Raw genomic sequence first — 23,758 nt, forward strand, 5'->3', positions numbered from 1 at the left:
CAAAACGTTTACGCCATTTCGTTCGCGCCAACGCTGACAGCTCCAAATGAAATAAAAGTTACCGAAAACTATTACTAATGTCAAAATAATGCATAACTAAAAGAAAAACAGTTCAATCTCTACACCTGGAAGTTTTTTTTAATGAAAACACATTGTCTTAAAATACATGTCGAGTGCCAAACTATAGATAATGCTGCCATCTAGCAACCATGCTGCCAAAGTCTTCGTCAAGCCCTTCCACTAGTCACATGATACATCTATGAACCAATTTTCTTCATCAGCAAGCATGAGAAAGCTCGGTCTACTCTTATTATTAGTCTATGTATAATATTTCCGATCATTTCCATACAATTAAAATCACGAGAAATACGCAGACGACAATCTATTACGATTTATCTTTCTTATTGTTGCATTAATAAAGCTATTTTTATTCGCAAAAAAAAAAAAAAAAAAAAAAAAAAAAAAAATCAACACCTCTTGGAGCGATTGGAGTCAAAATTAAACCAAAGCCTGTTTACGTATGGATTCACATATATTCCAAATTTCAACCAGAACGTAGCATTACTTCTTGAGATAGGGCACTCACAACGGAAAAAAAAGAACGGGCGATTGCGCTACCCCCCTTTTTAGCTGTTGACACCAAAATAAAATCAGCTCTTATACCCACTAAGGACTACTTGCCGATAAATTTTTCTTTCATTCCGTTCATTATTTCTTGAGATACAGCAGTCACAATTGACGGAAAAAACGTTCTATAACTCAACCCCCGTTTGAGCTATTGACACCAAAATTGAATCAGCACTTGCTCCTGTTAGGGGCAACATATGAACCAAATTTTGTTTTATTCCGCCAGTAACTTCCTGAGGAATAGCAAGCACGCGTAACTCAAAAAACGTCCCATTGCTCCACCCCCCTTGGAGGAATTCGCGCCAAAAACCAATGGGCACAAGTTCACATAGGGGCACATATGTGTACCAAATTTCGTTCGATTTCATGCGGTAGTTTTTGCTGTAGAGCGGCCACAAAAAACTGGTCACACACAGACGTGACACACACACATACACACACACAGACAGACATTTTCCAAAAATAGTCGAAATGGACTCAGCACACCTCAAAACGTTCGAATCCGTCAAAATTCGAAATTCGAAAATTTGCACGAATCCAATACTTTCTTCTATATATTAGATATAGAAGAAAGTAAAAACTGTGTGTCTCATATGACCAACCAGGGGTTTGCACGGGGGGGGGGGAAGAAGGGACATCTGTTGGCCCGAGTCTGATAGGAGCACAATATTTTTAAACTCAGGGATGAAATATAGGGGTAAACGATATGAAGTGGGGGGGGGGGGCATAAAAGTTATTTGTGACAGGTCCCAAAATTTCTGTGCACTAAACAATCGAAGGCAATGCATGGGTATAAAGCAGAAAGTTATCGCCCTTAAGACTGGGCTAGGGCAGAACTACATGCACTATACTGACATCCCAGTCATGATATCCAGAGACTGCAATTTCATCCCTGTATGGGCTCATCAGTCTGACATAGTCAAGAACCGAGCTCGAGGCAGATACGAGACGCATTCAGCTGTGACCAACAATGAATTTAACCTTCAAGAACACAATAAAAATAGAGCATGATTCTCAGAGCATGAATTGGGATTCTCATTCGAGATTTCAGTTTTCATACGTTCAGCAATTGAGAAAATGCGTAAAACTTATAAGCATTTTTGAAAACAATAACAAATATTTAAAATTCAGTAAATTACACTTTAGAAAAATAGAGAAAGTGTATTACATGTTAAAACCCGCTGGAGTAGCCTGAATGCAATGTTGGAGCACTTCTGTAAGCTTTAGTAATGTACTCAAAACCTTTAAGTTACAAAAAGTGCACGTGCTCCAAAGAAGAAAGCAATAAAATATTTGACATTATTTATATATTCGGCACGACTTTAAAAGGGGCGACAGAAACTTGTATGAAACACAAGATGACTCGCATGACAGTGCAGTAAGTGAAGCCGCTCATGTTTTTGAATTTCTCTTTTAAGTGAGGGGAAAAATTAGCGAAGTTCTCCAAACAGTTTTACTGAGACTACGACTTGGTGAAATCAAGCAGTAATCACCCCTTGTTACAATGAATCAAATTCACTGATACAATGACCAACGTTCGGTAGCAACAAGGGTATTATCAATGCAAGTTAAATTGGATACAGCAAAACACATATCCAACAGACATTGCTTTTGTTCGAAATTTGCAGTTCTTGAGCAAAAATCCAGAATAAGAAAAGAAAAATCTGTTTCAGAAGGTGATGAAGTTGACGCGGATCTTTTTCTAAATGTCCAAAATTATTTAAGTTTAATAGAACCAATTGCAGTGGAGCCACAGCACGTATTTTCATCAAAGTCATTATTTTTAGAGAAAAAATCCTTTACCATCCTATACGAGCGGCACACCACACGATAATTGCTAATTAAGATCTGACGTGCTTTACAATTGCTGAACGGAATTCAAGAAAACTTTTATTTCAAGTAATAAAAGCAGTCCTTCCTAAGAAGCACAACTTTTTTATATCTATCATAAAAACTTTAATTTTTAGAAGAATACAGTAAATCCCGCGGGATAGGCTCATTTCAATTCCGAAATCCCGCGGGACTGAATTCGGCGCGGGATTGGAAACCCTAATTGGACTACGACAGACTACAAAAAAGACTGATGAACTACAGACCTAGATGAAGCCGAGACCAAAGCTCCCGTGGATTGATCAGCGGAGCCGGAATAGGCTTTAAAAGCCTAATCCATGATGAAAACCATGATGACGATGGTAATGACTTGTTCTGTAATTAACTTTTCCTTATGATTAGAACTATTTTGTAAAGGCTTATTTGCCCCACTCTGTTGCTCGAAATGATAAAAATATTTACAATTGTAAACATGACTAAGAGGTGGAAAGTTTTAAAATTGATAAATAAAATTCAAATGTGTTTGAGAACATTCGCTTTATTTCCTTGAGACTGACCATGGCCCCACTGAATACTTAACGGCCGTGGCAATCGCTGAAACTCATGGCAACAAAGAGGGCGCCACTGGCTACCCCTGTTTTTGTTTCCACTTGGCGTGATTGTGAGCGTTGGCGCTTTGGCATCTGTGAATATACGTGATTTCTCGACTTATTATCGGGCGTACGTCATTTGACGAAGATTTTAATTTCAAAAGAAGGAATGAAGAGAAAAAGTGCTGAATAAACATTGTATTACAAAGGTGAAGAGCATTTCTTATTGTTATTTTAATATCATATCAAAAATTACGTGTAATAAAAATTTTTAACTAAACACAGAAAACATATGATTTTTTTTAAATATTAATGCGTAATTCTTAATATATTTTTTCAAACTTTTTTTTTTTTTTTTTTTTGAAAGCTTTGCAAATAATTTTTCAAATTTTTTATTGAAAATCCCCTGGGGTTTCCTTTTTGGATACAACAGTTCTAAGATTGATAATGATTAATATGAATGATATGATAATAATGATTGATAATTGATAATATGATAATAATGATTGATAATTGATAATATGATAATAATGATTGATAATTGATAATATGATAATAATGATTGATAATTGATAATATGGCAGGCAGCCCTCATTTCTAATTTTACATGCTCATTTACATGCGAATTTTTTCTGCTCAATAAATTACATCGGAAAAAAAAAAAAAAAAAAAACAATCTGTAAATACATTCATTTTTCAAAACTTGAGAGGGTCATTCATTGCCCCTTTTGACCCTGATGGGGATTCGAGGGGGGGTATAGGAATTTACGTTAACAATTGCCATTCTTTTCGCTCGTAATGTAGTGTATATTTTACAACGAATAGAATCTAATTAAAAACGTACGAACAGGCCCGACATTTAAAAATTCACGGGGGGGGGCAAAGGTTTTGTGTAGGGGAAAAAAAAAACAAAAATACGAGCAAAATGCCTAATTTTAGAATGTTTGTAAAATTTAGGGGTGTCATAATTGCCTCCTCCCCACCGTGATATCCCCACTTGACAGGCCTGGCTAGGAATATTCTTTTTCGAATGAAGAAGAACAATAGAAAAGTTTAAAATATGATGGCAATTTAAGAAAATGAACCATTAACATAATTTTAAAAACATTTAAAATCAGAGTGTGACTAATACATGGTTCTACGACGGGTCCGTGGTTCTCGCACCAATATTGTACGGACACCAAAATAATGTCATTTATCTATTTCCCCTTCCATTTTTAGCACATCTCATGTTATAATAACTTTAGTGTAGATTTTAGTAGTATATTAGTGCACAATACGCATAGAGATGCACAAACGCTTAGTGCACAAGAGCTATTTCGAAAAAGTGCAGATTTTTTTTCTTACAAAAGGAAATTCATAGCATAATCAAAAAATAAATAAAAAAAACATGGAGCTAGAAAAAACTTTCATTTTCCCAAAGCTTAGTTTTTAATTAATTTTTTAAATGTCCGATTTTGAAAATAAGGCGTGGTCTTTATGACGTCACAAATGATGTACTTTGGCGCATCTGTCTACCGCGTTTCTACGTTATGATGATCAAGAGGCGAATTACATATTGCACTTTACGCTTACTATCAATCATATAGTTGCCAACACTTGTGAGTAAAGAAACTAATTGAATATTGTGCTCTGTAAGTGGCATCATTGAATGGCATTTCATCATTTGTGATGTCATCGGTAGAAGCGTAAACAATGAAAGCGCACCGATTAATGCATTTTTTTTTTTAAATATTAAACTTAGTCAAGTTATTTTAAAAAATGATCAGATCCTGTGATTTTAAAAGTATTCTTTCAAAAAAAAAAAAAAACCTTAAAATTTCGGAAACGACCCTGTTGCTTCACACGCTTTGAGCATTAAAAAATGTATATATATACACCCAATCCTCTTTTTATGCGGTAAATAGGGAACGCATAAAAAAATCGTGTAAAAAAATGCTTGAAACTTCACCAGTAGTTTTTAAAAAGTTTTCGCAACTGAGTTAAAAAATATTTTTTTATGCGGTGGATAGGGAGTGCATAAAAAAAAGTCTCACGTAGAAAATACCCAAAATATTATATTTAAACGAAATCAAAATAAACCAAGCGATGATAATTTTGCCGACTCCCGAAAAATTTCCCGAATTAAGAAACTTTTGGAAAGTCACAGTGACTTCCCATCGGATGCCCCTGTCGACCCTTGATGATACTACCAAGCACTCGTTTGATAAATAATTTTCGCTCGTTTTATAAATAATTTTTATAAACTACACAAAAAAAAGTGCCGCACAAAAACAGGTTTGGGTGTACACACACACATCGGAAGGCGCACAGACCGGAGAGCGTTCACTTTAGCTCAGGTTCTATCCCCACCCCCAGGCTCCCACCACCTATAGCAATTCCAGGTGCTATTACTTCAATATATTTTTCAATTGTTATAAAGTGTTCACGCAGTAAATTATTTTTATGATAAAGGTCAGATTCGGCCATAAAATATTTATCTTTCTTACGGCCTTGTATTACCTATTCTAAAAAATCAACAGTCATATTATGACGGGTGCAAATTTCTTGGTCATTTCCATTTCATTCCATTTGTAGAAACAAGAAACCCAACGAGTAGGATCCTATCGCAATTCATGATCGTGAATAACTTAATTCGAACACATCAAGCAGCCAAAATTCAAATTATTATTATTTTTTAAAATTTATTTTTAACATTTAACAAATACATGCAATAGGGAAAGAAACTCCTCAAATATCTACACATGAATTTGTGAAACTAATTTAAAAAAAAAAATGGGGAACAGATTATTTTACAAAATATCAACACTGTTGATATTTTGTAAAATCCTAGCAGGGGAGAGTTCCGTACAAAATTTATTTTGTCTTTGCAAAAGGAAAACAATGATATGATTTTTTTTTTACGTGCCATTTCTGTGATATTTTTAAACATACATTCGATTTGCGATAGCTCGAATGTAAAAAGACCGACGGAAAACTTCGACTTATCGAAAGTTTGACTTAACGATAGTTTTGGTTTTTGATATTTTAATATTAAAAACCATCAAATACTTTAATTAATATGTACATATAACAGACAAAATTACAAAACTTAAGTTTTTTAGCACAATATGCACAGTTTAATCAAATGTATTGATAGAAAAAAATCAAAAGCATGCTGGAACCGCTTGAATAGAGCTGATTCTACTTCAGGAAATGTGCACATCTTCATTCGTTTCAAATTCGGATTAAAAGTGAAGGTGAAATAATTATTCTCCCATAGTCACTTCTTTTTTTTTCTTTTTCTTTTTCTTTTTTTCGTTCTTTCGAAATAATTTCGAGTAATCTTGGAAAAAAACTTCGAGTTGAAAGAAGTTAACTTCGAGTTATTCAGAATAATTAGAATGGAATTAAAGACTAAGTTGTCAAGAGTTGATAAAAATTTCGAGTTATAGTAATATTCGATTTATCGGACTTCGAAGTATCGCAAATTTACTGTACTTTTAAGAAAATTAAAATATTTAGCGATGTAAAGTCCTGTAAACATTGAATTCGTCATAAAAAAACTATTTTCTACACTTTAAGCATGAATGAGAAAGGAGCTTTGAACTAGAAACTTTGCAGGAAATTTGATCGCCAAATTTGGCGAAAATTAGGATATGAATTTTCTGTTGGAAAAATAAAATACACACACAGTAGACCGTCAAGTATCCGCAGGAATCTAAGATCTGCTTACAAATTTTTGTAATCTTGTTCTAATAGTATAGCATTAGGAGCAGCTCTAAATATCTAGCATTTCTTAAAATAAAAAAAAGTGTGGGGGGGGGGGGGTAATTTTCCGTGATAGGTACGTAGTGGAGCATTTTTTAATCTGGCGATTAGTTTCAATTTTATTTATTGTCGGGGACTATTTCAAGTTACATTTGAAGTATTTATTTGGCGATACCATAAACTATTTTGTCTTTTTCAAAGACTTGTAAGCGAAGCGATAAGCCCTAGAAACAAGATCTAAAAGTCCATTAAAATAAAAAATAATCCTCTGAATGATTTATGTTTCTCCATTAAGCGTAAAATAATCCATCAAATGATACACAAGCTATAAATGAACATGTAAAATTAAATTAAAAGAAATTGCCTAACCAACTTTAGATCCACCATTTACGCATTAAATAATCAGCTAAATAACCTGTACTAATTCGATTCGAATTGGTTTTTACGGTATATTTCTGAGCATCTTGCGAAATATTGATGTTTGTTACATGTTCCATTTATCAATTAAAATAAACAAGCTTTGAAACTTGTCGTTGATTGGTGGATGCAACCGTGGCTTGTGGCGCCTCCTTGCGGTCAGAATGGGCAAATATGAAGTTTTGAAGTTTTTCCATCTAGTGTGGCCATGTTCAAGTGCAGAAATAGTTGCCCCGGTTTAACACAAGAAAGTCAAAAATTGTCAAGGCCTGGTAAGCGCCAGCGCATTCAGTGGGGCCATGGACTGACACACTTTTATGTCGTTACTGAACGTTAGACGCTGTCCGTAAATGATGCCATACTTTTTTTTTTTCGACAAATTCGACCTCCTTTACTCCTTTTAACACAAAGTTTTAACCTTACCCCTTCGCCTCTTCTTTTCACATTTCACGCTGCTTTTCATAAGTATATTTTTTATAAAGGCATGTGATGTCACAATGCTTGTTACCTTCTCCCTACCCCTTTTCACCAACTGTCACAACTTCATGAACCCCCACCCCCCCTCAAAGAGCGTCTTCATTTGTGGACGTCCCCTTAGCTGCCCTTAGCTTACGTGAGCCACAAAATGGAGGACTAGGTTAGCTTGGTTTATACTAATGCTAGCCGTAACTTTCGCTGCAATGGAAGAATGCGGTAGCATAGCAGGAGGCTCTTATCAAATATTTCATATTTTATGAGGACTCTCGAAGAGCCCGACCGTGTTTTTAGAGTCACATAAACAAGCACCACATTCATTTCTTTGAACTCCCTACGACTTTAAACTCTCATTTGAAGTGCCGAACAGCTCGACAATCACGAGAATATGTCCTGTAAACTACGCAGTTGTAGGACAAATTTTTATGTTAGAAAATTTCCTTCTTTAAGTTGAATTTTTTCTTACACTTCTGCATAACAACCGTTTTTTAAAAATTAAAAGATAGACATAAAAATTGACACGCACAATAGAGGCAATTATGACTTCACTTAAAAACATGTATTATTACTGTCTGACCACGGATTGTATGGAAAGGAAAACATCCGGTTTACAGGCGGAAATGGACGAATCGATTAGTTTTTTAGGAATGTAAGCTTATGCAGATGTATGTTAGCCTCTAAATTAAGCAGAATCACAGTCAAATGAGCGGAACACGCGCATCAAATTTATACTTTCCCCGCTCATTCAGATAGACTCGTCTTAACCGGACGCTTGCCAATTCCTTACAATCCGTGGTTAGACTGTACTCAACATCCAAAATTATTACAGGATATAAAACTGCATTGTTAAATGGTCTGGAGAGGAGGGGTTTGCATCCCACCAACCTTTACCCCTGAACTTAATGTTGCAGTTGTCAAGGTAGAAGCATGGGGACGCCGCAGTCAGTTATATTTCGTTTTTTTTATTGTAAAAATAATGTAAAAAAGGTTTCACACAACCTTTTCCTCTGGTGCTTCCCTCCAAACCCTAAGGTGAGTTCCCCCAAATATATATATTTTTTTCACCTACAGCACTGTCTGTACTGTTATGTCAATACCGAGAAAACGAAAATACACAGTGGCATTAAAAATCAACTTCTTATGAGATGAATGTCTATACCAAGCGAGAATTTCAATACATTTCTCCGCATTTCATTGAAATCAAAACACGATTCAAATTACTCCAGAGACACTTTCCAGAAATGTAAATCCCATTTATCTCCCTGATAGTTTTATTGCGTTAAGGGGGAGGAAGAAGAGGGAGAAATTTCTGTTTCGTGTATCGAAGGCCTCCATTCATTTCTCATGACATGTGGCAGATTTTTATTGGCTCCGCTCTCTTGCCGTTTTTATTCCCTTAATGATTCTATTGGCTGTTTTGGAGTGAATTATGACGTTCGACTGACGTTCGAAAGTTGCCGAGGAGAAACCACTTTGGGCACTCATTTTTCGTCTATATCTTAAAAGGGAAAGGTTTTCGAAAACGATTCTGCGCGTTGAGATGATCTTGTAGTACATACAATAATGTATTAATATATTCCGAATGTTAGTTCAAAAGTTTTTCAACAAATGGTGCTGCAGATAGTAAGCCTGTTAATGAAATTAAAATAATTTAAATTTAAATCACATTTTATCAAAAAAAAATCTGAAAAAATTACACTGCAATATTTTCAAACTGTCTGCTCAATCACATGTATAATCGAAACCCGAAACTGCAGACATCTTCTGATGAGTTTCGAATGGAATGGCTGTTCATTCGTCACTAGCTATTCCTTCAAGTTTACAGTGTGTTCTTAAATTTTTCTTATGTACCAAATCCAAGCAAAACATTTGATTTAAAACAAGAAATTTTTGGAGAAAAAATTAGGACGTCCTGTTTCATGAAGTTGTTCCAATATCTGCGTATTGATCTGAAACGTTCACCCGTAAATATCTGGTATAAAAATAAGTTTTAAAGAGATGGCATCACAAGTATTAAATCGTAACGGACAATGTTGAAACTAACTTCATTTTATAACCTCATCATTAGGCTTTCATTTCCAGTATGTGACATTTCGCTGAAGTTGATGCAATATAGCTTTTGTGTGCTCTGAATATGTCAACTTTTATGACAACAATACACAATTTGCGGGGAAGTCTATTTTTCTGCTTCCATTTGAAGAAAAGTGCAGCTTAGACCGGGATCTGAATGGGGGTTGAGCATGCATGGAAAGGCTGACGCAATATTATTTCTGATTATTGTTACAGGTACGATGGTGATTATGAAACCACATGTCGTCGCCCCCCTGGGTGGTCGACAACCCCGGGGGAGGGGGAAAGCAGTGGGGGGAGCCGTTTGCTAAAACACTCATAACTCGCGAACTATTTGAGATAAAACACTGAAAAAAAGTGGCAATCGACGCAACAAAACAAGGGCTTCATAAAAGCTAAATATGATTATGGACCTATCTTTGTTGGTTTCTGAGTAAAATTCCATTTTTTGCAAACAAGCAAATTTTTTGAATAAAATGCGCAAAACAAACTTTTTTTTGACCAAAATAAATTCCAAATCAAAAATTTTTTTTTTTTTTCAAATAAAGTCATAAATATCATTATTCAGTTTGTTAAAACTATTTAAGTACTGTTAACGCGTTTAAAATCAAAATGACAGTAGCAAGCTCCAACACGATTTGCAGTATCGTTCCGGATCTGAACGGGGGTTTTGAGCATGCATGGAGACCTGACGCAAAATTATTTCTGATTAATGTCACACGCACTATGGTGATTATGAAACCACATGTCGTCGTCCCCCTGGGTGGTCGACAACCCCGAGGAAGGGGGGAAAGCAGTGGGGGAGCCGTTTACTAAAACACTCATAACTCGCGAACTAGTTGAAATAAAACACTGAAAATAGTGGCAGTCGACGCAACAAAACAAGGGCTTCATAAACGCTAAATATGACTATGATCATATCTTTGTTAGTTTCTGAGTAAAATTCTATTTTTCACAAACAAGCAAACATTTTGAATAAAATACGCATTTTTTTTCCGAATTATCAAAATTATTTAACTGTTTATGTAGCCAATAAAATCTGAAATATCTTTATCCAGTTTGTTTAAAATTACTTAATTATTATCAAAGCGTTGAAAAGTGAAATAAAAGCAAGTTCGAAAAGCATTTGAGGTAATTCACAAAAAAAAAAAAAAAAAAAAGTTTGCAGAATGTTTCTTGAAGACTCGACATAAACCAAAGAAAATTTTGTGGCTCTCCTGTTTTGGCGGTTTTATTTCGTAATATTATCAAAACAATGTCCCAGTCAAGTAATTACTTAATTATTTAACCTTTAACGCATTATAGCTGCTTAGTATGGGTCACAATGGCACTTTTTAAAAAATTAAAACATGCAAGTTTGCATGTACGAAGTAATTACGGAAAGGATAAACTATCAGGATAACCCTTTTTCCAGATTTTACACCTGAGTTTGAAACATAGTGAACTAGGCTATTGCCACATAAGCAGCATCAAAATTTCGGTGGAACGTTAAAGGAAATGTGAATAGTCTCTTATCCAGAGAAGTCCTGCAATGGCAATGTCTTCAATAGCGACTGCAAAACAGCAAAAGAAAACCAAAAAAACATTTAAACCTGGGAAACGTTAGCTCAAAAGTGATGTTAGTACATCTAAAAATCATTTCCATACAATTAGCTCAGTGGTAGGTTAGGTTCATCAGAATGGTTCACTGAAGCAAAGCGAGAGGTCCGATTTCACGAATGTAATTGAAAATGATACTTCTTGCAGCAAAACTCTAGAAGAAGCACCCTATTTTAAGAACAAAGTTCAAGTTATCGATGGAATGACTCTGGTCCATAATGTCCCAAACACTACTTTCAAATGCAGCAAAGATTTTGCAGGTCTCCAAATAAAAAATAATAAAATTTTCTCTTCAATAGTCAAACTACACGAGTGGAACTTAAACACGATCGGTACATCTCACTGTCGTTTCCATAACTTGAAAACCAGAAGTTCAGGAAAGTCTCCTTCGCTTATCAAAAAATCACTACGTACCAAACCAGTGGTTTCGTCTTATAGCCATTCCTGAAAATAAAAAGAACCTTTAAAAGTACATTTCAGAGTATGTAATATGTAACATATCCGTTCCCGCATTCAATCAGCTTCTGGTGTCTGTTAACTCTGAAAACGAAAATGAATACTATTTAAAATCTGAGAGTCAAGTAATAAATTTCTCTGAAATGCCAGAGTCCAACCAGGACGAAGCACACAACAGAATCTATCTTCCTGCATATGATTCAGTGCAGAATAGGGGAAAAAGTAACTAATAGTTTATAGATCAGAAACTAATGAATTCTTATTGGCAATCTTTGTTAAAGGACAGAGGTTGCTATTTCATGTGCTGGTGTTGTGGAAAGGAAAAGAGCTTTAGGATGGCATCTATCTTCAGGAGCACTTACGGAAAAAACATCTAAAATTTTACAAGCTTTTGATGCATTTTCCGACTGCGATTCAACAAGTAAAATAGGAACAAAAAAGTATACTTTCTCTTTACTAAAATAGTCGGAAACTGTTTTTTGTACACTAGAGTTATCATTAGAACAATATCTGAGTGCTTCAGAATTTCAACTGTTAGAAGCTGTATTATAAAAAATTGTCAAGAAAATAGGTATTTCTTGCGAATGCAACCATTACACACATTAATTTCCATCAGAAATAAATATAATATCAGCTCTCTACCATGCTCCTGCAATTCTTTCCAACATGTGCTAAGAAGTATTGCTCAACTGTACTGTTGAATCAATTCCCCTGTACCTTAGCAGTGCCTTTAGATGTAACCAAGTTTGGGTTTCACTTGAATGAAAATAAAACAATAAAGCCCCACACCTAATGATGCAGCCAGTGTTACCAGAGAGTTTAATTCCACCCTGCGCAGGCAAGAACTGTAAATAATCTTGTAAATGTTTTATTAATAATTCATCTTGCTGTAAATACTGTGCTATTAAGGCTAAAGCAAAAACCCAAAAAACTACAAAATACTCGGAAGAGAACGATTCAACAGAACAATTACAAGTCAACAAAAAAGAGTATGATCCAGCTTTCAGAATTTCTGATATATTAATGCTTTATGTATGCATATTGTTATTCTGCAATTATTTTTTAATACGTGTTATTTTACTAATTTTATTTAATTAGTTTTTAGAACTCTGGTGTATAATTTTATATTTATATTCGTTTTCATAAAAGCTCAAAGTTGCTTCTCAATTTTTATATTTATTTAGAACATATTATTTCTTGTATCATTGTTCTTTGTTGTTTAAATTATAAAAAACAATATCCGCAAAACAATACCCGCAATATTCTTTTGTGCAAATAAATTAATAGAAATAAATAAAAATTACATTTGAATTGAAACTAATGTAAGCCAGATTCCCTAGTTCCTCTCAAATTTAAAGCAGTATATAACAAAATTAAAGCCATAATTGAATACTTTGCAATTAGAATAAGTTTGTAAACTGAAGAATGAATAGTTCGTCATAAGGATAATAAGGCTATTTTTTTCTCCTTAGCATGCTGCCGTTTTATTCAATGCGTTAACTTAGGCAGTGCTTGCATTTTCTATTTCGCTTTTTAACGCTCACGTTGATAATAATTAAGTAGTTTTAAACAAACTGAATGATGAAGTTTCAGATTTTATTGATTCCCTAAACCGTTAAATAATTTTAAAAAGAGCCTAGCTTAGGATAAAAAGCTTTTCGTATTTTATTCAAAATTTTTGCATGGCTGCTAAAAAAGGAATTTTACTTCTAAACCAACAAAGATAGAACTATAAACATATACAGGTTTTTCAAGCCCTTGTTCTGTTGCATCTTTTGCCACATTTTTAGTGCTTTACCTCCTACGGTTCGCAAGTTATGAGTGTTTTAGTAAACGGCGTCCCCCTACTGCTTTCCCCCTCCCCTGGGGATGTCGACCGCCGAGGGGGGGGAATACATGCGTTTTCATAATCACTATAGTATCTGTAACAATAATCAAAAATAATTTTGTGTCAGATCTTCCATGCATGCTCAAAACCCCCCTTCAGATCCTGAACTATACTACGAATAGTGTTCGAGCTTGCTACTGTCATTTTGTTTTTCAACGCGTTAACAGTACTTAAATAGTTTTAACAAACTGAATAATGACATTTAGGACTTTATTTCAAAAAAAAAAAAAATCAAACAACTTTGATTTGGAATTTATTTTGGTCAAAAAAAGTTTGTTCTGCGCATTTTATTCAAAAATTTTGCTTGTTTGCGAAAAATGGAATTTTTACTCAGGAAACCAACAAAGATAGGTCCATAATCATATTTAACTTTTATGAAGCCCTTGTTTTGTTGCGTCGATTGCGTTTTTTTTTAATGTTTTATCTCAAATAGTTCGCGAGTTATGAGTGTTTTAGCAAACGGCTCCCCCCCCCACTGCTTTCCCCCTCCCCCGGGGTTGTCGACCACCCAGGGGGGCGACGACATGTGGTTTCATAATCACCATCGTGCCTGTAACAATAATCAGAAATAATATTGCGTCAGCCTTTCCATGTATGCTCAACCCCCTTCAGATCCTGGACTAAGCTGCAGTCCATCGAATGCTGCAAGAAGCTTACGGGAACATGCTTCATCGTTTTTCACTTGTGAGTTTTGGCATGGACGTTTTAGAATTTTTGATTTTAATGACAATGTGACAAAAAGCATGATGGACGACCACAAAGCTTTGAGGATGCCGAATTGGAGGCTATATTAGACAAAGACTAGTACAAAAAGCTTAACCGAACTCAATTAATGCGTTTGACTCGAGAATTGCTGGAAAAACGGCCCCAATACAGGAGAGGCACAAGGTAATTTTTAACATGACAGCGTTCGGCCGCATGTTGCGTAGCCGGTCAAAACATACCTTGATATGCTGAAATGGGAAGGTCTACCCCACCCACCTAATAGCCTAGACCAGGGTTGCCAGACGTCCCGGATTTCAAGGGACAGGCCCGTATTTTGAAAAATTGTCCCGCGTCCCATGGAACTTCCATACGAGACGACTGAAGTCCCGTATTCTGGCTCATAACAATATTTTACAAAACGTGACATTATTTTAAAGGGAAAAAATTAAAGTAAAACAAAAGATGTGAAGCAAGGAGCAATAAGTAAATTAAAGAACAAAAAATTCATTGATGGCTGACTCTATAGTAAACTGCCTTACTAACTCATTGATTGAGTCAGACTTGGATTTAGTCAGTTTCATTATTTTCAACCGACAATATCAACGCTAATTTTGAAACAAAGCGGTCAACATATACCCTACTTAGAGAGCAAAACAAAAATTACTTATGTCAGGGTGTTTAGCTCATATAGTTAACACTAGTGATGTGCCGGATCGTTAAAAACGTAGACCTGCGGATACGGATACGGATCATTAGTGTCAAGATCCGCGGATACGGATCTCAAAATTTTTCTCCTCAAATCCCTACCCAAATAAATAAAACTACCCAAGTGTAAAATTTGCTACGGAAGGTATTCCCTTAATGTTGTTTTTGAAGAAATAATGGCACTGTTTCTTCAAAAAATAATCTCCAGCGAAAATATAATCAAAACTATGATTTACTCTTTAAAGAAATCTCTGTTAAAACAAAGGGACAGTTGGAAGGAATGGGTAAGTGCTACATTAATGCTTAGATAGAATGTGAAAAAAAATTTCTAGATAGCTTAGTAGATGTAGGATACAGGAGCAAGAGTGTAAAGCATTTTCTGGGCAGGCTAGAAATAATTTTTCGCGTTTTATTTCAGCATAAATGCAGCGCTGATCCATTCCACCCAACTTACCCTGACCGACGAAATAGCAGAGCCGGGAACACCATTACAAACAATAAATAGAGAATTTAGTCTCACTTTCTTTTGAAGGATGCCGAGAAAAACCAAAAGGAAGAATAACACAAACACCAAATCAATACCAAAAACCAATATTAAATTAAAAATTTCAAAAAAAAGAAGAAAAACATATCCCAGAGGGCCGACCTCATATAAGATAAATTTCGCGGGTCAGAACACCCATTATTAACAAATATGAACTGACAAAAGACAGAAATTTTAAATTATTGAGCTTTTTCTCCTTATCATCCGACTATGAAACTGCTACCAATTACGCATATAGGCTTAGAATAACATTTAAAAAATGTACTCAACAAGATTATAACTCCTACTGTACATAACTTGAAAGTTCCAAATAAATATCAACCGCAGAAAACTTCGTTCTTTCAATTAGGCCATTACTTTTAACGTACGGGTAGTTTTTTACTACTATACTTGTGAAAAACGTTAAGTTGGTCTTTAATTAATATCTATCTCCGGTAATTAAAGTTCTACAAAACCGAGGCCAAGATAAGAACACTTTCGATCAAGTCACATTTTGAACGAAAATAAGAACCATCAAAATCGGTTCATCTGTTAAGGAGCTATGATGCCACAAATAGACACACATATACACACTTTTATAACATGTTACCCCTTACTTTTTGTGACGGAGGGTGCAAATTGGCTTCGGAAATTATGCCTTATAACTTAGATAGGGAACAAAACATAATTTGAACGGAATTTAAGAGTCGTTTATTCAAATATTTAAGAATTTTTAGAATAGAAAAGATCCGCCAAAAAGTAACGGATACGGATACAGATCTCTATTTTCCCTCGGATATCCGCGGATACGGATATCCGGAACATCACTAGTTAACACTGCATTTCGCCATGCTGCTGATGCTTTAGAAATTGATGTCAAAACTATTATTTTGAAAATTTATTCACATTTTTCTAGATCTGCAGTTAAGCGGAATGAATCAAAGGAGTTTTTTGAGTTTGCTAACCAAGAGTTTAAAGAGCTAGGTACTAAAGCAAATCCCGGCGCAATGGCAAAGTTTATTTCCTGCTGTAGATCAACTCATTTAATCTTGGCCTGCTCTCATGAATTATTTTATAAGCGAATGAGAATCCATCCCTAAGCCTTTCAGAAAATTATTGCTTTTAAGTGAAGAAAGTACAGCTGCAACATTTGAAACCAATGAGGTTCCATTAGTTTTCCATTTTTTTAGTAATGTGTCCCCCGATTTTGAAGTTGCCCGTAAAAACTTCAAAATGAATCTACAACTGCAGCTGATAACTTTATGATGCTATGACACATATGGTAAAACAGCTAGAGAGCAGATTTGAAGATAAGATTTATAAATCGTTCGTCAATAAAACCTTAAAACATCTAGACGGTAGAAAAATACAATATCTGACTGAGTAGTCCAGTCAATGAACACATTGTAGCGTGCATGGAATATGCGATAATTTTTGACTGCAGAATATTGTTAGGGGTAGTTAGTAAGTAAACATACTAAAAGTCCCCGACCCTGGGGGGTGAGCTAAAGGTGGGAGGGAGGGGGGGAAGAAAATTTTGGGTTTTCCGAGAAAATGTCGGAAACGGTGGAAAAAATTCGTTTAAAATAAAAATTCAAGCTAAATAAAGTTACTATGAAACGGTTTCTACACATATTAGTCAAATTTCCAATAATATTCTGGGTATATGTTACGAAAAATCGACGATTTTCGGAAAAATTCTCTCTTTTTGTCAAACATTTGCTCCCAGTGGTTTCCAAATTCAGTATTCATGAAAATTGTCCATAACAAAGTTGTAGAGCTTTAAATTTCCTTCAATTTGATATGCTACTTTGTTATATTTTATTCAACCAATCAAAAGTTACAGAATTTCAAACACGCACTTTCACGGCAAAAAATGGAACACTTGCCATTCACAAATTTCAATCTGTCTCGAAAGGATCACGCACTTCCTCTTTCTTCAATGAATTCGACAATCCTGATGGACAATCAAGAAGTATTTGTGGATTGCTACAACTCCAGTGATGTTTAAGGGTTGGGGGGGGATCGTAAAATTGTGACTTTGTGACAAGGGGGAGGGAAGAGTAAGAAGTGTGACATCAAGCATTTTTTAATACGAATACGTTTATGAAAAGTAACTTGTAAAAGTAACTTGCAAAACGAACTTTGTGGCAAAGGGAAGGGGAAGAGGGGTAGAGGGTTAAAAATGTTGAAAAAAAGTGTGACATTATTTATATGGACAGCTCTTTCCCAAGGAATCGGACAAAGATTTACAAAATTACATATATGCAATATGAATTGGTGGACTGAGGACTTGCAGAAAGTTAGCACTATACATACTGTTTAAGGAAATTGATAACGAAATTGATTTAATTAAATTTGAATTTGTTGTTATTGAGGATACCTAGTCTACAAAACAGTTAGGCAAAAAGAGACGTCTGTATAAACCATATGGACATCAACGCCAGTTAGAAAATTGAAACGACGGTCAAACAAGAAGGTTTCTGTCCAACTTACATAATAACAGTCAGCTGACAAATCCGCTAATGATGAAGCTGCTGAAAAACGAGACAAATACGCTCCGAGCTTTAGGTGATGTTGACTTTGATATTGCGAAGGCGGCTATCATCAGATGGTAAAATTCTTCGGTAGCTATCATTTGAGAGGAAATCCTGCTGGTTGTCCTCTTGATAGTCAAATCCTCAACTGATCACCAGGGCCGGACTGGACCCCTCAAAGGGGCGCAAACCTTAGAACTTCAGAGGGGCGCATGATATGGGGCGCATACATGTTCACACGAGAACTAAAACTTTTATTTGATCGTTTTGCGGGATATTTTCGGGGGGGGGGGAGTCGTCGTCCTTGCGTGTGTGAGGGGGGGGTTATAATATTTTGCCTGCTATCTTTTTTTTTATTGACCTGAAGAGAGGGAATGGTATTAGGAGAGTAGTGCAGGGTTTTCCTTTAAGTGAGATATGTAATGCTTTAAAATGTAGGGTATCCAGGGGTTTCTATTAACAAGGGCGCAACTAGAATTTTCTTTAGAGGGAGCACATGAAAAAAAAAAGAAAGAAAAAAGGATCCAGATCTAATAGGGAAGGGGAAGGAAGGAAATTGTGGAATCCAGGGGTTCTTCCCCGGAAAAAATTTGACACTTGTAGTTTTAAAAACGCAATTTTAAACTTTCTTTGCTGTTGTTAGGGGAAAAAAACTACAGTGGTCTCAGCGAATTTTCTAGAAATTGAAGCCTTAAAAGCGCGATTATAGATCAGAATTACGGAATTTCGGGTAAGGAATGGAGCTTTAGGGACTGACCCCGATCGATTTTTTTAAATAGATCGAAATCAATTATTTCTACTCCTTCAAATTTTTGAAATTAAAGTTTAAAAAACTCATTTGTCGACAAACTTTGAAGATTTTACGAAAGGAGGTTCTGAAAGCTTTTCCCTGGAAAAGGTAAGGAGGTAAGTGTAGTTTAAAGAACCTATTTTATTATGCATCGATTTCCAAAGTGTGTTCCGTGGAACCCAAAGGTTCCACCATGAATAAGTTATTGCGAAACTTATTTTCCACAGTAAATTAATAAAAAAATTTAAAAAAATAAACATCGAGGATTTAAAATATCACGACAGATTGTAGTCATAGTCGTCACCGTGTTTTGCATCGCCATGCCAGCATGACAAAGAAAATTAAATCTGATTGTGTCAAAATATGAAAAATTTCTCGAAACCGATTTTCTTCCATATAAGTAATTATGATAGCGAATGATTATTACTTTTCATTTGACTTTCAGATCGTTAGCGTTTTGTCTTAGAGGTTCCTTGAAGTGTAAGTGAAGCACTAAGGGTTCCGTAGCTGAAAAAGTTTGAGAACCGCTGTATTAGAGGAAGGCGGTTCGGGGACCCTTGCTCGTATATTTTCCTTAATTCAAGTCTTAAAAACACGATTGTAATACCATATTTTGTAATACAGTGGACGCCGGTTAATTGAGTCAGTGGTTAGTTGAATCAACCGCTTTAATGAATCAAATTGTCAAAAACAGAATAAAATCCAGCTTTGTTAAATTATCCACTTTATTGAATCAAAACTGTTTAGTGCAAACGTGATTCATATAAACGGCGGTCACTGTACTAGAGCCAACAATTTTTCGAAATTAAAGCTCCAAAAACGCAATTTTTAGCGATTTTCGAACTTGCTGGGTATTTGGGGCCTCCCCTGGAAATTTTGAGAAATTGAAGTTTTGGACATGAAATTTCAGATGCTACATAATGCTTTCGGAGTGGAAGAGGGGAGGGGGGAGGGTCCGGAGGAGTAGCATTTTGAAGACTTGCTTATATTCAGACGAATTAGGAAAAAAGAAAAGGAATAGAAGCTGGGGGAGGGGGGGGGGGATTATTAACTGAATAAGCTGTAACTATTGAAAATTTTCATTCACAAAGATTTCTTTAAAAGAAATTAAGATTTCCCCCCGACCGTATTATTATTATTATTATTATTTTAATTAAAATCACTTTGTTTTCCCAATACGTGTTCTTTGCTTCTCTTCAATAATAAAGAATTGTTTTAAAAAACATTCAACTCAGCATTCTCGGGGGGGGGGGGGGTTGCACTCTTCAGGTTGCGCCACTGTCTTCCAACAAAAATTCTTCCATAATTGCATAGAAATTTTGCAAAAGGAACCTGTCAAGCTTTTATGACGTTTCTACTTTAACTGATTACATTTCATTGACTTTCTTGCTCCTTTTGAACGAATTAAAATATTATTGATTACCGATACTTGATAATATTAAATATTTCATTATAATAAAAGGAAAATATGATTCTTTTGGATTTAAAATTATACTTAAAAATTGTGATTACCGTATCATAGTGTACACGAAATTGCTCTTTTGGTCAACATTATTACCACATCCCAAGCTAAAGTAACATGACTAAACCTAAACATAAAGCGTAACATAATGTTATGTGAAAATAACGGAAAATCTATAAATAATTCTGAATAAATGTTACGAAATAAGAAAATGAACTGAAGTCAATAATAGCGATTGTGGAATCAGATAAGGGAAGATATGAATTAATAATATATGTACATAATGATACCTCTTAAAAAGGAAACATTTTCCTCAAAAAATTAAAAGTTTATAGATATAAAGTTTAAAGGATTAATTTAATAACTATTCTCACAATGATAAAAGTAGTCTCATTTCTTGACTACCTTCCCACAGTTCGTCAATAACTTTTTCATTGTAAATTGCAAGAAGTTTCTGTTGTCTCAAAATGTCATTTTAATAAGTCTTTTTAAAATTCAAGATGGCAAAAACGGACCCTTCAAGAAACTATTCGCCTACAACAGCTTATAAAAAATATCCTTGAAAACCTGAAAAATGGGGGAAGAGGCAGACCCGGATTTACGTAACCGTACGCCGCAGTACGGGGGGTAAGGCACAACACAGAGGGCTTCCTTTACATTAAATCAGCCTGACTACGGGCTCTTCGCCTCTGACTCCGCAAACCTGGAAAAAATACATTTTTGTCGTATTGTCGCGATAACGTGAAACGAAATAACTGAAGGGCGTATCTAAAAACGCAACAGCGCGCTTAGAAACTAACAATTACAAGTACGGGATGTTTGTCTTAATCAAAGATTGAAATAGATTGAAAGAGCTCTCTTATCTGAAAATGTTTTTTAATGTCTCAAAAAATCTGTTTAAGTTTAAGTAATTTTAAAACTAGCGATCGCAAAAACGGGCCCCTCAAAAACCATTCTTTTAAAGACCTGAAAAAAGAATGAAAGAGGGTGGGGGGGGGAGTCACAATATGGCTGCAGGGCGCTTTAAAATGACAGAAGGGCGCAATTGGGCGTTTAAAAATTAACGATTACAGGTACGAGGTGTTTGTCTGCATAAGGGGAAAAAATCTACAGGGCTTTTTAGAAGGCAAAAGAGCGCAACAGGACGTTGCTTTCTGCAAATAAAGATGAGCCACCTCTAGATGCTCGTTAACTGTGTGAATGCAATCGGAGGTGCGATCGCATTCACACATTTTTTCTTGCTATAGCGAAAGAAAACTGATGATTAAAATTGCAATAGAAAATATTGCGGTCCTAATACACTGTTTCAGAAACAAAACGAACTATAGAATTTTTATTTAGGAAAAAAAGGAGGCAAATTTTAAATTACTATTAAAAATGATGATGTAATATATACAGCTGATAATTACTTTTAGAATCACCCAAGGTAAAAATTGAACTCTTTTTCATCCATGTCTACCCGCTCTCATCCCTCCATCCAAATCACCAATGTACAATTTCCACGTCAAAATTTCGCAGGTGATTCTGGGTATTGAGTAAGCTATTAGCGTTTCCTGGTTCCGGGAATTTATGTTACACGTCAAGATACCTGTCCAAGGCAGTGAGGGACCAGGGATTTTGACCATCAAAAAACCTTTAAAGTCGCCCAGTGACAATGATTGAAAAGAAAGAAACAAGTTTTGAAAAGGAAGGCAAAATAATTTGAGGTTTCTCAGTGAATAGCTAAAAGGCTTTTATTGCCGTAAAACTTGTGCCTGAAGAATTTCGAGGTGTCAGGAATAGAGAGTATAAAAATCGACAATTAAAGGGGAAAAAATATTTTTTAAGAAGCAAAAAAAAAAAAAAAAAGGGGGGGGGGATAATTTTTTCGCGACGAACCTTTTTGAACAAAAGAAAAAAAAATCTGGCGTAGGGGCGCATCGGCCATATGGCCGGTTGCCCGGCGGGCCAGTCCGGGCCTGCGTGATCACAACATTCTGCGAGAAATCTAAAATCATACAACGTGTATCTAAGGTATATATCAACGGTTTTTCTTCCCTGAATCCATTAAGGCTGCTGGCGTCATATTTATCTCTCATGGTATGGTGATCTAGCCACAGAAAAGTCCCTCAATGAGTTCCGTTACAGATCATTTATCAAAGTAATTGCAAACATCAAGACTTATCTCTAACTCTGCCGTACCATCTAGTTAACCTGTAGCTAGGAACTTACTGTCTGACTACGGATTGTATGGAAAGACAAACATCCGTTTTACAGCCTGAAATGGACGAATCTTTTTTTTAGCGATGCCAGCTTTTGCAGAAGCAGAGTCTCATTCAAATGAGCGGAATACCGGCATCAAATTTTTACTTTCCCCCCTCATTCAGATAGACTGGTCTTAATTGGACGTTTGAAAATTCCATACAATCCGTGGTCGGACAGTAATGGTGAAATACCGGATTGGAGGTTTGGGAAAGGAGGAATGACTAACTCGTGCTGAAACTTTCGGAATCGGATGTGGCTCCAGACGGAATCTGGAAGATGATTTTGACAGATTCCTTTTCTACAAGTGACCAGGAGGTCACTTGTAGAAAATCATCGTTTGACTATTCTTTCGCAAGCTTACATTGCAAGGGCAGTTGCAACAACGGAATCAAAATATTTATTCAGGACGAAGGGGATGACGATGACATCAATACATTACCAATTTCTAAGAACAACTTTTCCACTGCTGGTGACATGACCCTTCCGCCTCAGAATAGAACCAAGATATCACCTTAAAGATGATATTTTCATTTTCTAATTACTGTCAGTACATATTCCATATAAACACTTTCAAATTATGATTAATAATAATGTAATAAAAACTATAATTACAAGAAGGTGCTGCCGGTCAGCCATATTTACCTTATTTCTATTATTAAAATTTTCATTATCCTGCTATAGCGTCACATAATCATTTCAATAAGAGTAACGAAATTGAGTACATGCTAGAACTTCATACTTTTTGATTGCTTGTCAGCTGGGTGTCGCTGTTATTGAGCATAGGCTTTGCATTTCTTTGGTATCAGGTTTGAATCTGCAGTTCAAGTGTTCAGCCGGTGGATTTTCAAGAAACAGAAAACCGTCATTGTCCTTGTGACATGATTGCTGCACAAGATCTCTTGAGCGCCTGCTTGGCACAGACACTCTGAGACAAAAAGATAAAAATAAATTTTTTTTCGAAAAGTATTGGTTTTCAAGAACGCGTACCTAAAATAACACTGAAAATGTGACCTATATGTATAAAAACAATTTCACAATAAATTTAGTTAACTCTTAATTTTTTTTCGGAACACATTTTTCCTGCTGTTTCA

Source organism: Uloborus diversus, chromosome 9, assembly GCF_026930045.1.
Source record: "Uloborus diversus isolate 005 chromosome 9, Udiv.v.3.1, whole genome shotgun sequence".
NCBI lineage: Eukaryota > Metazoa > Arthropoda > Arachnida > Araneae > Uloboridae > Uloborus > Uloborus diversus.